Source organism: Marmota monax, unplaced genomic scaffold (genome assembly GCF_021218885.2).
Source record: "Marmota monax isolate L192 unplaced genomic scaffold, Marmota_monax_Labrador192_F-V1.1 WCK01_AAM20220418_F8-fsc00134, whole genome shotgun sequence".
Taxonomy (NCBI): Eukaryota; Metazoa; Chordata; class Mammalia; order Rodentia; family Sciuridae; genus Marmota; species Marmota monax.
Window position 1 is genome coordinate 2,935,458 of NW_026692281.1, and position 16,207 is coordinate 2,951,664.

The 16,207-nt window shown below is 39.4% G+C and overlaps 1 long non-coding RNA gene across 2 annotated transcripts; it reads right to left on the reverse strand.

Moving 5' to 3' along the window:
* Positions 1 to 1,667: 1,667 nt before the first annotated feature.
* Positions 1,668 to 6,336, reverse strand: LOC124090056 (uncharacterized). Of its 2 annotated transcripts, none has more exons than XR_006850938.2 (3): positions 6,193 to 6,336; positions 4,433 to 4,591; positions 1,668 to 2,606 (listed from the first exon to the last, which is right to left on the reverse strand). It is a non-coding gene; the product is annotated as an uncharacterized LOC124090056 (long non-coding RNA). The 2 variants fall into 2 exon arrangements; XR_009226450.1 differs by having other exon boundaries at positions 4,319 to 4,591.
* Between the last annotated feature and the right edge of the window lie 9,871 nt (positions 6,337 to 16,207).

Below are 16,207 nucleotides of genomic sequence, written 5' to 3' on the forward strand. Positions count from 1 at the left end.
TTACCACCATGCAACCTGCCAAGTCCATGGTCAAAACCTCAGTGTTTTCCTCATCCCTAGATACTTGATTCACATAGCTGGTGAAAGGAGCAAATTCTTCTTCCCCATCACACTTATAAGCCTCTGAAACAGGGCTCCCCACCCAGTGGAAACCTCAGCTTCCTTCATGAAACAGCTCAGTGTACAGATCCCACAGCCTTTGAAAACACCCATTATCTTTTTCTACTACCTTAAAGAGAAAGGAATTGCTGGGGTTGAGAAGACAATCTTTGCTCTATTTCCACTGGTAAAATGAATCACAAATTCAGGAACCCCTCCCCAACCCCATAGGAATTTTGAAACTTCAGGAATATATCAGAGTTTCATCTTAAAGAACTTGGAGATTACTGATCCTAATAATCCCATATTAAAGATGAGGAAATGAGGGCCAGAGAAAAAAAGGGACTTGTCTAAAGTTACACATATACATCAGTGGTAGAACAGAGACCACAAGTTAGGCAGGTAAATTTCTAGAAGTATATATTTATTGCAGCAGGCACCTTCTGGAGTTCATATTTGCCCCCATACTAAAAACTTTTTCCATATATGACAAGCCAGTAAGTGATTCCTAGGTATTACAATATGGGATCTATCTTAGGTAGCTGTCTGGTCAGGGAAAGTAGAAGAGTGAAAAGAAGGCTCTCTAGAAGGGAAGGAAGGTATGAAGTTTGTCTAGGGAAGTTTCTCAATTTTTAAATTTTTTTTTAGTTGTTTATGGACCTTTATTTTATATTTGTATGTGGTGCTGAGAATCAAACCCAGTGCCTCATGTATGCTAGGCAAGCACACTAACACTGAGCCATAACCCCAGCCCCCTCAATTTTTGTTACATGAAGTATCAGGAGAATATCATGGAATATCATGAGATATCCCATGGGGAATAAAAGTTCCCCTGGACAACTGGGTTTGGTGGCAAATACCTGTAACCCCAGCTACTTGGGGGGCTGAGGCAGGAGGATCACAAGTTCTAGGCCAATCTCAGCAACTCAGTGAGATCTTGTCTCAATATTTAAAATAATGATAATGATAATAATAATAATAAGAAGAAGAAGAAGAAGAAGAAGAAGACTGGGGATGTAGCTCAGTAGCAGGATATTTGCCTATGTTTGCCTAGTATATATGAAACCCTAGGTTTAATCCCCAAGACCACCAAAAAAAAAAAATAAACAAGAAAATTTCAGTGGATAGGTAGGCATAGGGAAGGCTTCATTCTCTCTCTCTCTCTCTCTCTCTCTCTCTCTCTCTCTCTCTCGGTGCTGGGAATTGAACCCAGGGCCTTATGCATGCAAGGCAAGCACTCTACCAACTGAGCTATATCCCCAGCCCTCATTCCATATCTCTGTCTTGGAGATTCCCAAAGCAAAATTAGAATATTAAGGACTCTTAAAAATCCTTCAATAAAGTACCACATATCTGTATATTCAAGTAATTCTACAATTTATTTGCCCTTTTGTTTTCCCCCTTCCTCCAGTCTTTGGCTTCATTTCTCAGGAAGAAAAAGCTCTCCATGTTGGCTATTCCCTCATATACTGTATAAAATTGTGGTTTCCATAGTTTGTTTGTTTTTTTCATAGAACCCTGGGTGACACTTGGCACAAATATCCAAAACTAATCAACTAAGTAAAAAGTCAATCAATCAGCAAACATTTATTGAATATTTTCCGTAACCAAAATATGGGGTTATGGTAGGGGAGACAACAACCAAGGAGATATATTCTTGTCTTCTAGAAGCTCAAAATATAGTGGGGAATTCAAGAGTAAGCCTTGGAAAAGTTTACTCATGATCCAAAAGATTATATTGGGTGGAATGAGATATTGGGGCATATAACAGGACTCAGGCAAGGAGTGCTGTGCAAGCGAAGAAGGGTAAGCATGGGATGACTTTCAAAAGTCCCTGGGGAGACTATACTGTGGTGGGGCCAGGAAGTATGGGAAAGAATTAGGCCAAGAGAAATGGAGAAGTTGTTTCAAGAAGAGGTTTGAGGAAAAAAGGAAGAGGTAGAAAAGCCAGTCTGTGTTTAGAAGACAAGAATGAACATAAAAAGAGTGGATTTCCATGCCCAGCTTTCTCATATAACCTGTAGTATTTGATTCTGGTGTCCTGACTGTGACACTCTGGAAGGGGAATGTGAAGAAAGAAGAGAATAACAAATCAAAGAGCACATCTATCCCTGTATCCCTTATGTCTTTTCAAGACTATTGTGTGCTCCTAGGCATTCTCATGAGGTGTGTAGACGAAAACCAGGGCTGTAATTACCAGAGATGCTGCACTTTCCCCCTGAAACCCTCAGATGCATTGCTTGGGTTCCCTCAAAGTTACAAAAAAATAAATTAGGAGACCTTGTTGTTTAATGAGCATTCTTACATCCACTTGGCAGCAAATATGTTGTATTCCATCTGCCCTGGTGTGGAGCTGCTAAGCATGTGCCACACTTGGGGTATTTGACAAACTGACACTCTACCACACGGAGTGTCCAACTCAGCTTGTCAAATACACGGAGCGTGGCACTGCGGGAGGCCAGGCCAGGGGCTTCCACGTGACAGAGATCTTCCTGGAGGATGTGGCCCTGGAAGGAAAGAGAGAGAAAGCACTAGTGAAGTCACATCTTTAGCCTCAGGAAAACTGCAGAGGTCCCTCTTCAGGGAACAGCTGCAACATCAGAATAGAGAAGTGAGCAAAACAGGTAGAAGACTCCTAACGAGAAAAGAGATCCTGAGTGCTTAGCTGGGAGATCCTCTGGTCTAAGTACTATAGATCTGACATTTCTATGTGTCCCCAGCTTTAGTGAGCTCCTCTACACAGCAGAAAGGAGACAATTTGGTCATCATTCTGCCTTCTTGACTAGAGGAAAAGATCAGGTCCCCTAGTCAGTGTCCTTGCTCCCACTTCTTCCCAATACTCCCAAGCTGTATTCTCACAGTGTTTTGCTTATGCACACAGACTTTGAGGTTAAAAATGGTTACAAACACAAGTAATGTGAGGAAAAATGTTTCTATTGGTAAAAGTTGTTATGTTAAGTATGAATTAGTTATTCTAAGATTGGAAATTAAAGTTTTTAAAGTAACAAAAAATGGGCTCAAATCCTCTCTAATGTTAACTAGCTCAACAATCATGGATACATTATTTTTCCTATCTGAGCTCTTATTTTCCACAGTCACAAAGTATGTATATGTATAGTACCTACCTCATAAAGTAACTTTAAGAACGGCCTAAGATAATGCATGTAAAGTCCTTAGTGTGTGTGTGTGTGTGTGTGTGTGTATAATGTTCAAACCGTGGCTCTGCTACCAGAATTAGAGCAAGAACTATTAGCAATTGCTTTAACAGAACTGGGATATCTTGGGGAAGAGACTTGCTAAAGGTCATACAATAAGTTACTTGCAGTTAGGGGTTATGTCCTATATCACACTCTTGTGCCCTCAAACTTTCCTGCTTGGTCCTTTTACCTCCCTGCTTTATATATCCCTCTGGATAAGAGGTGAGCCACATCAACAGAGCAAAAAAAGGCAGTAGAGATCACCATATGGCACTGAGATCTTGAACGCAGAGCTACCAGGGAAGAAAGAAAGCTTCCAGGAGCAGAGTCAGGCCTGGAACCTCTTGGAGCATCCCCTTGGCAAAACCAAGATCCTGTTGCTAAAAATGCCAAATTACCAGTGTCAAATTCTTGCCCTTCCCAGCAGTGGCAGTTGATCTATGAGAAAGTAACTGTTCTGTATTAAATACTGGCATCAATAGTGGCAAACATCTAAAGATTACCAGGAATGAAAAACTGCCCCAAGAGGGCTGGGGTTGTGGCTCAGCGGTAGAACGCTTGCCTAGCACGTTTGAGGCCCTGGGTTCAATCCTCAGCACCACATAAAAATAAACAAAATAAACTATTGTGTCCAACTAAAAAATAAATATTAAAAAAAAACTGCCCCAAGAAGTTTTTCTACAAGAAAGTACTCAGTGATATTTCCACAACTATTTTAGTGGAATGTAAGAGGGTGACACATCCCTCCAGACTGATATGTGGGTGGGACCTCAAAGCTAAGGATCTAAACAGTCTTTTCTACCTCCACACTTCCTTCTCTACCTACCCAATTCAACCTAAACCAATCAGAAGTGTGGCTCTCAGCCCAACCACAGTCATGGTAACTGTATATGGCACATGAAAAGAATCAGACAAACTTAGGTTCTAATGTCTTGAGCATCAATTAGCCAATGTGGCTTGGGCAAGTTTTTCTTTGGGCTTCATTTGTCTTCTCTAGAAATGGGACCAAAAAAAAAACTTACCTTACAGGGTTGTTGGAAAGTGTTTGGTGAGATTTTCAGAGCCTCTTACATGTGATCAGACTTTGGCTCAGCCATTGGAGCTGTGGATGGAAGCTAGCAAAGGAAGCTAATTACCAGAATTTGAGTTGGGGTGGCAGGGGGAGAGAAATGGACTGGTATCTTTCTTCTGTCATCACTTCCATTCTGTTCCAGCTGCAGTGAGAACACCTGGATAATCTGGAGATATTCACAGCTTCCTGAATGCCACTTCTGACTTCATTCACCTCAGGAAACCTGGAAGAAAAGTGTGAAAGGGGCTAATGATTCCTGGTATACAGGAAGTTGAACAGTTTGTGGACAATATTATCTCAGCATTGATGGAAGAAATTAAGAGGCTGAGCTAGAATTAGACTGGTTTCATTTCTACTCTTGCTGCTCTAGTCCATGCTTCTCCAATTGAGTTTTCGTAAGAAAAGCAGGTTCACTTGAGAAAGACTGGCCAGACTCATAGAAAGAAGAGATGGATACCTACATGGGGTGATACGGAGGGACTCTGAAAGTTCATCTGTTGGTACATTTATACTATCTTAAGTGTCATCATTTGTCCCCACTGAAATGCAAAATTTTCCATTAGAGAGCTCCACAAAGCCCCTATTATTGAGGTCAATTTTGGTGAAGGGGATTGGAAAAGATGAGCCTGAAAGAGAAAGTGTAGGTAGGCTCTGAGGAATTCTGAATTCCCAGAGTGAACCAAGAATTTGTAAAAGGAGTGGAGTAAAAGAAGTCTGCAGGACCCTGCCTAAATGAATTAAGCAAAGTTCAGAAAGTCAAAGGTCCTGTGTTTTCTCTCATACATGGAATCTAGAAAGAAAAAAATGAAAATAAATTTGGGGGACATCTTTTGAAAATCGAAGGGAGATTAGTAGAGCAAAGGCATGGGGGCAGGGGGAAGGCGGGAGGGAAAGGAGAAATACTGGAAATGACAATGGCCAAATTCTATTGTTATATTGTGTGCATGTCCAAATATGTAACAACAAATCCCACTTTATGTACAACTAAAATGCACCAATAAAAATTATGGAAAAAAATCCAAACTGCATCCAGTATAAGGAGGCCCACCTGGGTAAGTTACAAGGCAACTCCTGCTTCTTGGTGTCTCATTTCTCCTAGGGTAGAGCAGAAAGAGCCCTGGCTTGGGAATCCAGTCTCAGCTCTGCTACAGTTTCTTTGTGTGACCTTGGGAAAGTCCCTTCCTTCCTTCCTCTCTCTGGATTTAAATTTCTTCTATACACACCCAATCTCTATGGGTCTGTTTAATTCCAAAATTTTAGTAATCAAATATAAGACTAAAGGAAAAAGAGACCTTCATCTTTGAGTCATAACTCTCAGAGAGTACTATATGGATCACCACCAGCTCTCCTCCTGGATGTGTTAACCCTGCCTGGTAGTATATATTCAAGCATCTCTCCCATTTCTTTTATCAATTGAGGAATGGCAATTATCAAAAAAAGGGATATAAAAACTAAGTCTTAAGATGCATCCATTTAACCTTTCTCAGCCTCCTCTTTTTGCAAAAGAAACATGGGCTGGAGAAAGGACTTGCCCAAAGATAAATATTGGGTAAATGAAAAACCAGAACTGTCAGATTTCCAGAGAACTTTTGCCTTTCATATGACTGTCTCCTAAATATCCTTCTGTAGAAAATACACCCCCTTCTCTCGACCACTGGAAACTTCAGGATAGAAGATCAATAGAAACTTTATCTGTTTTACCCTTCACCCCAAATCCCTGATGGGAATAAGGAAAATGGGATGGGCATATCCAAGCTACCTTTGGCTGCTATGAACACTGCCTCAACTTGGGAATTTAAAGAAGGGAGCAAATGGATACTATACCTGTCACTGGTGTGGTGCCTTGGTCTCAGAGAGGACACAGGTTCCCTGGTGCTGAGCCAAACTGTAGAGGCCAGAGGGAACTGGTCTTTATGTTGTGAGCAGGAAGGTCATGTGTTTTGAAGGGCTCTTGGTGCCTTGAAGAGGAAATAGAAATGAGGAAGATAAGGCTGAGGTTAGCCAACGGAAATCTGGATGCAAAATGACAAAACAGGGCTATTGTGAAAGGGCTTGCTACTGCAGCAATAGTCCCTGCTGCCATGCCCCACCTACTCTCTGCCAACCTCCAACAGACAATAGCTGTCCATGCTGTAGAAAGGGAAAGCAGAAAGTGACTGGTTGTCCTTAGTCTCTGCCTGTAGGGCAGGGAGTTTTTCCCAGAGTAATTGAATGATTTCTGGCCTGTCAGAGATGTGACATTATCTAATGAAATTCCCATTGTCAAAACTGAGAAATTTAGCCAATGAAGAATGAAAGAAAAGTCCCAATATCACAAAGCAAGTTAGTGGCAAAGTTAGAATTTTATCCCATTTCTATAGACTCCAAATCATGTGGTCTCTTACTATGTCAAAATGTCTTCTGCTCCTGGAATACTCCATTTACTTCCAACTTCCCTCTTGATACATAGAACCAACTGCATAATTTGCAGAGCAAGTACAAATCGAAAATGATAGACCCCTTGTAAAAACATTATGAATTCAGCTTGTTGAAAGCAGAATATTAAGCAAAGTGTGGTCTCCTTCTTAGATGGAGCTCTGTGAAACTGCACAGGTCACATGCTTATAAAACTGATCCTACTGGCACAGCTATGACCACTTACAGAAGGAAAGAAAAGGGAATTTACATTTATTTACTAGAGCGCATATTATGTGCATTACATGTTATCTCATTAACTCGATAACCCTCTGGTATAATAATATTGTTATCCTTACTCACAGGTGATCATACTAGTCACATGGAAATATACTGAACAAACAAAACTAGGACATAATGGAGAAGGCAGAATTCCTACTCAGTGTTTCTTTCTTTCTTTCATCTTTCTTTCTTTCTCCTCAATACTGGGGATCCATTATCTTTCTGGCATGAATGGGAACTTCCCAGGGATTGTAATATGGGCTCTAGGAAACTATTTACTCTCAGGGGCTTTACCACTGAGCTATATTCCCAGGCCTTTTATCCTTTATTTTGAGACACAGTCTCACTGAGTTGCCATGATTAGTCTCAAACTTGCCAAAGATGGACTGGAACTTGCAACTCAGCTGCCTCAGCCACACCCAGCCACATTAAGGTCTGACTCAAAATGTTAAGCTTTTTTTACTCTTCCCACATTGGATACATGAAAGGGAGAGGAAAGTAGTTGACATGGAGAAAGAAAAAAATAGTATCAACTCCTTAAATTCAAGTGTGACCTTCAGGCTGAGTAAGGGACATGAAGATCATAGGAAGAAACTTGAGTTATTTTTCTAGAGCCTTGTATTTTCAATTCCTGGGAAGTCTGAATTCACTGTCAGAAAGACAATGGATTCCCATTATGCGGTGCTCTCCATCATGAATTCTAATAACACACAGGATAAGAAGGGAAAGTCCTACAATGTTTTCAGGATATTTGGGGGGCAGCCTTCAATGATTGCAGTGCCCACCCAGACCAACATCTTTGGTCTGCCCTGTGTAAGTTGGGCCACGGGCAGTACTTGAGCCCCAGTGAAAAAATTATACAATTTATATGATCTTATAAATTCAGGCTCAAAAGAAAAGACCACATCCTGGGAGTCAGGATCCCTGGGCCCTAGTCGTAACTCTGCTCTTTCCCATTTAACCATTAGAGATTGAACTAAATGGTTTTGGTGTCCTTTCCAATTCAAACATTCCCAGGTTCCTTTATGATTCCTTCCATTTGTATTCCTTTTTACTCACTGTAAGCTTCCTGTGGTTACAGAGCCTAAGGCTCTGGGGGACAGCCTAGGATAAGGATTCACTTGCATTCACACTACTCTGCTAAAAATTTCCTTCTACAAGAATAATTTATTGGCTTAGGCCTTGAGACCAGTTTCACCAGATCTGGTTTCTAGAAAGATTCGGTTCCTGTTTCTTTTTGGCTTCTGACTAAAGCTTGGGCGGAAGCAGGATGGTCCTGAGGGCAGTTTGCTAGGAAGGGACCCCCTCCTCCCAACTCACACCATATTGGGTAAGTTCAGCTACCTACACATTTTCTGCCCTATCAATTAAAGTACTCTAATTTTTTAAAATACCTTTACTTTTATTTATTTTTATGTGGTGCTGAGGATCAAACCCAGTGCCTCACACATGCTAGGCAAGCACTCTACCATTCAGACACAACCCCAGCCCAGTACTCTACTTTTTGACAAGAATCTTCTGGAGATAATGTCTAAAAGAGTCATTAGTGGTATCTATTTTGAGCCCATAGCAGGTACATGAAAAAACATTAGGAGTCAAATCATTCCACCTACTAGGTTCCTTGGAGTTGCTCTCTATTCCACAAACATAGAGCATGTTGGAAAGCGTCAAGTTTGCAACAATAGCACAAAGAGGCCTCTTCTTTTAAGACTATTGTCCAAGCTGTTGCTTAAAGCAACTAAAATTCAATGAAGTCTCCAATTTTTGATGCTCTCTGCCATGGTCATTCTTGTGGTGGGAAATGAGAGAGAAGGGAAGAGAATTGACAAGGGAAGCAGTCTGACAATGCTAGGGATACACATTGTAGACATATTTATTTAGTCACTCAGTGCTGGAGGAGAAAGAAAACTGAGTCCTTGTGTATTAGACCTTAGGTTATAGCCCCTGGGTTATAGACCCATATTTGTAACTCATTAACTCTGTGACCTTGAACAATCATACACAGCATGTCTAAGCCTCAGTCACCACATAAAATGGAGGGATAGAGGGGAAAGGCAGATAGGCATGCACCCAAGGAGCTATGTCACTTTATAGAATCTGACAAGTGATTTAACAAAGTGCCATCAGAAGAGTAAATAAGAAAGACTTGATTATTCCAGAGTGAGGGACAAGGAAGCATTGAAAATTAGAAAGGTTCATAGAAGAATACAATTTTGGCTATATCTTAAAGGATAGAGAGAAACGATGGTGCTCCTTGGCTTTAAAAATCCTTCCCTGGCAAGATCTAGCAAAATTAGTTGCTCTGTATCTTGCCCTCTTCTAGTCTCAAAACAAAGCAAAAAAAAAAAAAAAGTGTCCACATTGCTCCTGGGAGGAAAAAAAAAACCTGCCAAAATTAAGGACTGTTTTTGATCCCTTACTGTCTTCCCAGGGCAAGGAAGCAAATAATTTCCCCAGAACTGTGAGTTGAATAAATGAAAGTCAGTGCATAAGTAAAAGAAGGAGTCCTCATGGCTCTAAGTCCCCACATTCCTTAGCTTCTTTTACCTCCATGAAGAAATTGAGAAGCACCCCTCCCTTTACATTGAGTTCCATCTCCCAGCTAACTCACTCCCACCTTCTTTTGGAAGCCTTTCAAGAAGAGGCCTCAGGGACAATTGCAAAGCTATGGCCACTTCCTGTGCAAGAGACAAGTGTCCACATGTTCACCACAACCCTGGTGATTGCTCTGCATAGGATTGCACTGGGGCTTCCTCTGAGAGGAAACCCAAAAGCTAATGCAATATGTAGGGCACCCTCAGGCCAGGACTGAAGAACTAGCACACCTGAGTCTTGTGATAGAGGTTACACTGTGAGGCTCCCTGAAAAGCTGGTGATATTGACAAGAAAGGTGGCAGCAGTTAACCCACTAACTACAGATCAACTTTATTCAACAAGGATGTGTTGAGAAGCTACTGGCTACAAAGCTCTGTTTGGAACCAAGGGGAAAATTAAATATACAACAGAGCAGAAATATACAATAATTTAATAGAAATATAACATGAGCCACAAATATTTTAATAGCCACATTCGAATTTTTTCAAATACATATGTGAATTTAATTTTAATAATGTATTTTACTTGTCCCAACGCTTCCAAAATGTTATTTCAACCTATGAACAATATAAGTATTTACTAATGAGATTTTTTAAATTCACAGTACATCTCAATTTGGACTAGTCACATTTTCAGTATTCAATTGCCATATGTGGCTAGTGGCTACCGTATCAGATGAATGTGTATAATATGTGGACCCTGCCTGCTAGTAATTTACAGTCTAATCCAGGCCCCAGACTGTTCCATAGGCACACAGGAGGAAGGAGTACAATAGTGGATTTCATGTATGAAAAAGAACTGCGCCAGGAGTCACGAGATCCAAGCTGCAATCTTTTCTCTGACACTTGATTCTCTGTGTGAGCAAAACCCTTTCCTTTTCTGAACCTTCATATTTCCATCTCTTAAATGAGTCTGGATTAGATTCATTCATTGAACAAATTATATATTGACTGTTATTCTAAGTCAGGCATGTTGTAAGGCACTCCAGATAGAGAAGTGAAGAAGACAGATAAAATGTCCAACTTCTTGGTAATTACAGTGTGATGGAAAATAGCTATTAAATGAATATTTACCAGGAAGTGTGACCTAAAAAAGGGAAATGCTAGAGAGCTGGGAGAACATATAACAATGGAATATACTCCCCTAGGCTTGGATAGATAAAGGAAACTTCTCAGGGGAAGTGACTTTTCAGGTGAAACTTAAAAATGAAAATCAGTGAGCCAAATGAATAATAGGCAAGAAGCAATTCTAGGCAAAAGAAACAGCATGTGAAAAGGCCCTGAGATTGGAAACAATGTGATATACTCCAGGAAGATAAGGAGGCTGATATGGCTTGTACAAAGAAAAGAATAGCACAAAGAAAGGTAGGAAAGTTATATAGGGAGCTCTGTTATAATTTAGATATGAGGGTTTTCCCCCAAACTCATGTGTTAGAAAATGCAGGAAAGTTTAAAGGTGAAATGATTGGGTTGTGACAGTCTTAACCTAATAAGCGTGGGTCTCTGAGGGAATGTCTTTTGGAGTATATGGTGTGCATATACATTGTCCTTGTTGAGTGCTTCTTGGAACCATGTTCTGAGCTGTATTCCTTCGTCATGCTCTTCTGCCATGATATCCTGCCCCACTTTGAGCCCAGAGCACTGGAATTGGCCATCTATGGACTGAGACCACTGAAATAGTGAGCCCTAAATAATTTTTTCTTCCTCTAAAATTGGTTTTGTTAGATCTTTTGGTCACAGCAGCAAACAAGGTGACCAAAATAGGCCAACTGTGGAAGACCTGGTAAGCTATGTTGAGAATTTTGGACTTACCCAATGAGATCTGAGGAGCCAGAAAGAGCATAGGTAGTACAGTACCCTTCTATATCCAAACCTAGTATTTTTTGGAGTCTACTTAACAGAGACAAAGAGGAAAGGAAAATTAACTCCAACTGGTTGGATTAGAGACTTCACAGAAGAGAAGCATTTTAAAAGATCCTTGAAAAATGGCAGTATCAATAGTCAGGGAAAGGCATTGTGGGAAGAGAGAGGGACCTGAATAAAAATGCAGAGGTAGGAAAGAACATGGTGAGTTCATGAGAATAGAGGGACTACTGATTCAGCATTATAAGCATAAGCCTAAGTGTATTTTCGAATACCTACAAATGTACTAGAACAATAAAGATCCCAAGGCCTACCCAACATACCAAATATGTTCTGGGAAAAAGCATGCAAAAGACCTTGGTCCTATACACAGATCAATTTTGTACTGTAAAAATAATAATGAACAAATTTTGTGAGCTTTCCACATGTGAGGCACTGTTTAAAGCCCTTTACACATATTAGGTTTTGTGATCCTCATGACAACCTCATGAGGGAGAAACAATAATTATCCCTATATGATAGATGAGGAGCTGCATTTCACACAGGTTATGTCACTGCTAGTAAAGGGCAGAGGCAGCTTTTAAATGTCATGGAGCAATGTATGAATGCTAGTAATCTTATAGCATTCTAAAAAAATTATATAATATTGGCTACCTGGCTAAGAAATGTCAAATTCAAGTCAGTCTACAAGGACAGTTTCATCCATGAAAACCTCACTAATTTTCAATTTATGATTGTTAGGGCAGGGGGCTGAGTTGAAGTCAATGTTTGCTTAGCATTTTAGAAAGACAAAATAAGCGAAATAAACAAAATGAGACTACCAGAGAGTTATTTAAGGACAGAAAAGCAAACTGGTTGCACGTTTCACTCCCCTCACCTTATTCCCAGAATCCTGCAGAAGCATCCATTTATGACATAAATAACTGAAGTGACCCTAAGCAACCATTCTTATCTGTTCCCCCCAATGTTCCAATTAAGGGTTTGTACAAGACAACAGTTTTGAAAAGACAGGGAAGGAAGGAATGAGGAACTGACTTGCAATTGCCTATTGCAAATATTTGGTGGTGGGGGGGATGAAACTGCATTTCTTTAAGATATATACTTCTACTACTCAGCCTTTAAAAAGAAGGAAATTCTGTTATTTGTAACAACATGGATGGAACTAGAGGCCATAATGTTAAGTGAGATAAGACAGGCGCAGAAAGATAAATACTGCAGACAGACACAGAAAGATAAATACTGCACTTACATGTGGAATCTAAAACAACCAAACTCATAGCAGCAGAGAGTAGAATGGTAGTTACATAGGGTAGGGAATGGGGGAAATAGGGAAATAAATGGCCAAAGGGTACAAAGTCTCAGACAAGAGCATTAAGGTTTTCTGGAGGTCTATTGCACAACGTGGTAAATGAAGCTAATAATAATGTATTGTGCATTTCAAAATTGCAAAAAGAGTAAATTCCAAATTATGTATTCAAAAAAATAATTATGTGAGGTAATATATGGTAATTAACTTGATTTAATTATTCCACAGTGTATTCATAAATCATAGTATCACTTTGTACCCCATAAGCATATGTAAGTATAGATTTACAATAAAAATTCAAATGTGTGTGTGTGTGTGTTTATGTGTGTGTGTTAGCACACACTAAGGTGGTGGGGGCCCCTGGGATCATTGACTTGGTATGCCGATGCGCATGCACACACACACACACACACACAAAAAAAAAAACATTTTCATCTTCTTGGTATTGGTATTTCCTCTCGGTAAATGGAAGTACAGAGATGGAGTCTTGTGGAGACAGAAAGAAAAGTTAGACCAAACCTTGAGCTTATACCCCAGTCAAACATTTACTACAATTCAGTTTGGCACTGATTTAACTGGTAGTATGTTCCTAATAAGTAGATTCCTCACAAGATTTAAAAGAAATTGGGTACCTGAGAGTTCCTGTCAAGATCAGATAATGCAAGGTATGAAGAAAGCTACATATTGGCAAAAGAAGGGTTATTGCCCTCTATTTTCAGTTCTAGGCAGAACAAGATGTGAGAAATGGAAGAAAAATACTTTTAGTGTGTGCTTCCGGTGTACCAGCTATTCTCACATCTAATATATCTCTTACTCTTCTCTACAACATTGCAAAATAAGAATTATTCCCATTTCATAAATGAGGGCACTGAAACTCAAAGATGTCAAACAACTTTCCTCAAAGTTACATATTTAGTAAGTGGCAGAGCTGAGATTCAGAATTTTATTAGCTGTGTCCCTAAAATGGCTCTAGAGGAGCTGTCTAAGAACTCATCATCACTTTTGGCCCCTTTAAAATTTGTAGCCCAGCTACTCCCCCTAGCCTTGGAGATAAAGGAGTTCTTCCATTAGACCACAAGATCCATGAGGGTAGGAATTATGTTATACTCAGTTTCACTTAAGAGGCTAATTTTTTTTCTTGCTTGATTTTGAGTCATTTACATATTAGATTGTCACTTCATATGTAATAAGTACAAATATTTCTATCAGTTTGTCTTTTGCCTTGTCTTTTTTCTAGAATTTTATATTTTTATTTATTGTCTATGCTCCCTGCCAGAATATAAGCTTTATGAGAGCTGTGATTCTACCTTATTTACAACTACACACCTCACTTGCTTATCACTGTCTTGCTTACAGTGGCTACTCAATAAATATTTGTTGATGAGAAAAAAATTTTCCTGCTGTGCAGGCCAGAAGATTAAGCAATATCCAAATACTGAAAGCTATGACCTTCCCTTAATCCTGTTTCCTGATGACCTGAGATTCAGATGCAATCTGGGTTAAAGGTTCATTGAGAACAAACCTAGACAGTGTCAGAAGATCCGAGATCCAGGCCAGCTGTACACTGGCTTGTAGTATGACACTTGGAAATTGTTTTCTTTGCTATATGTGTCATTCTCCCCATTTACACATGGGGTAAACTGACTGATTTTAAGAACTCTCTTCTTCAATTATGCATGTGTCAAGTGATCTGGGTGACAGAGATACCAAAGATAACAGAATTGATCAGGGTTCTGTTTTCCTGGAACTCGTGTTCAAATGAGGAAAATAACTGTCAAATAATCCCACAATAAAAAGTTAAATATTATGTAGGACAAATATAGGGTTTTATGAGAGCAAATAATAGTAAACCTAATATAATATGTTTAGGGAGGTCTTTTTTTTTCTTCAAAAAAATGTTAAAATCGCAAGGTACTGTGATGCATGCTTATAATCCCTGAGAATTGGGAGGATGAATCAGAAGGATTGCAAATTTGAGGCCAGCCTGGGCAATTTGGTGAGACTCTGTCTCAAAAAAAAAAAAAGTGCTTTGGATTCAGGTTTGAGGCTCAGTGGTAAAGCACCCCTGGGTTCAATCCCAACTACTGCAAACAAAACAAAACAAACAAACAAAAACTTGAGACCTGAAGAATGATCCCGAATAAGTAAAGTTCTTGGGGCCTTGGATATGTGTGCAATATTATATCATTATCTCTCACAATTAGAGAAATGCAAATCAAAACTACTCCAAGATATCATCTCACTCCAATCAGAATGGCAGCTATTATGAAGACAAACAATAATAGGTGTTGGTGAGGATGTGGGGAAAAAAGGTACACTCATACACTGCTGGTGGGACTGCAAATTGGTGCACCCAATATGGAAAGCAGTATGGAGATTCCTTGGAAAATTGGGAATGGAACCACCATTTGACCCAGCTATTGCTCTCCTTGGTCTATATCCAAAGGACCTAAAAACAGCATTCTACAGGGACACAGCCACATCAATGTTTATAGCAGCACAATTCACAATAGCTAAACTGTGGAACCAACCTAGATGCCCTTCAATAGATGAATGGATAAAAAAAATGTGGCATATATACACAATGGAATATTACTCAGCAATAAAAGAGAATAAAATCATGGCATTTGCAGGTAAATGGATGGAGTTGGAGAAGATAATTCTAAGTGAAGTTAGCCAACCCCCCAAAAACAAATGCCAAATGTTTTCTCTGATATAAGGTGACTGACCCATAATGGGGTAGGGAAGGGGACCATGGGAGGAATAGACGAACTCTAGATAGGGCAAAGGAGTGGGAGTGGTAGGGAGGGGGCAGGGGGTTAGCAATGATGTTGGAATGTGATAGACATCATTATCCAAAATACATGTTTGAAGACATTAATTGGTATGAACATACTTTCTATACAGAGATATGAAAAATTGTACTCTATATGTGTACTAAGAATTGTAATACATTCCACTGTCATGTATTTTAAAAAATAAAATCAATTAATTATTAAAATATATAAATGTATATGAATTATATTAAATTAATTTATATTTTATTATCTGTTATTTATTCTATTATAATAAATAATATTGATTACTTGTGTAATTTATATTGTAAATTTACTTATCATATATTATAATATATAATGTGTGAAAAAAGTTTTCTAAACTCTAAGGTGGATTTACAAATATGAGGGTTGATTTTTCCCATGTGTCTTGGGATTTCTCTGGGCCTCTTTAGGACCTCCATGAGTAGCTCTCATTAAGGATTCTTTTGAGGTTGGATCTGACCCTGAATCTCAGTCCTCATGGGATTTGTAGCAGGAATTCCCAGTGCACTTAGCAGTCATCTATCCCTAATAAGGAAAGATAGGTTTCAGAGCCTGGGAGTGCCTCTGACCATTTATTAGTC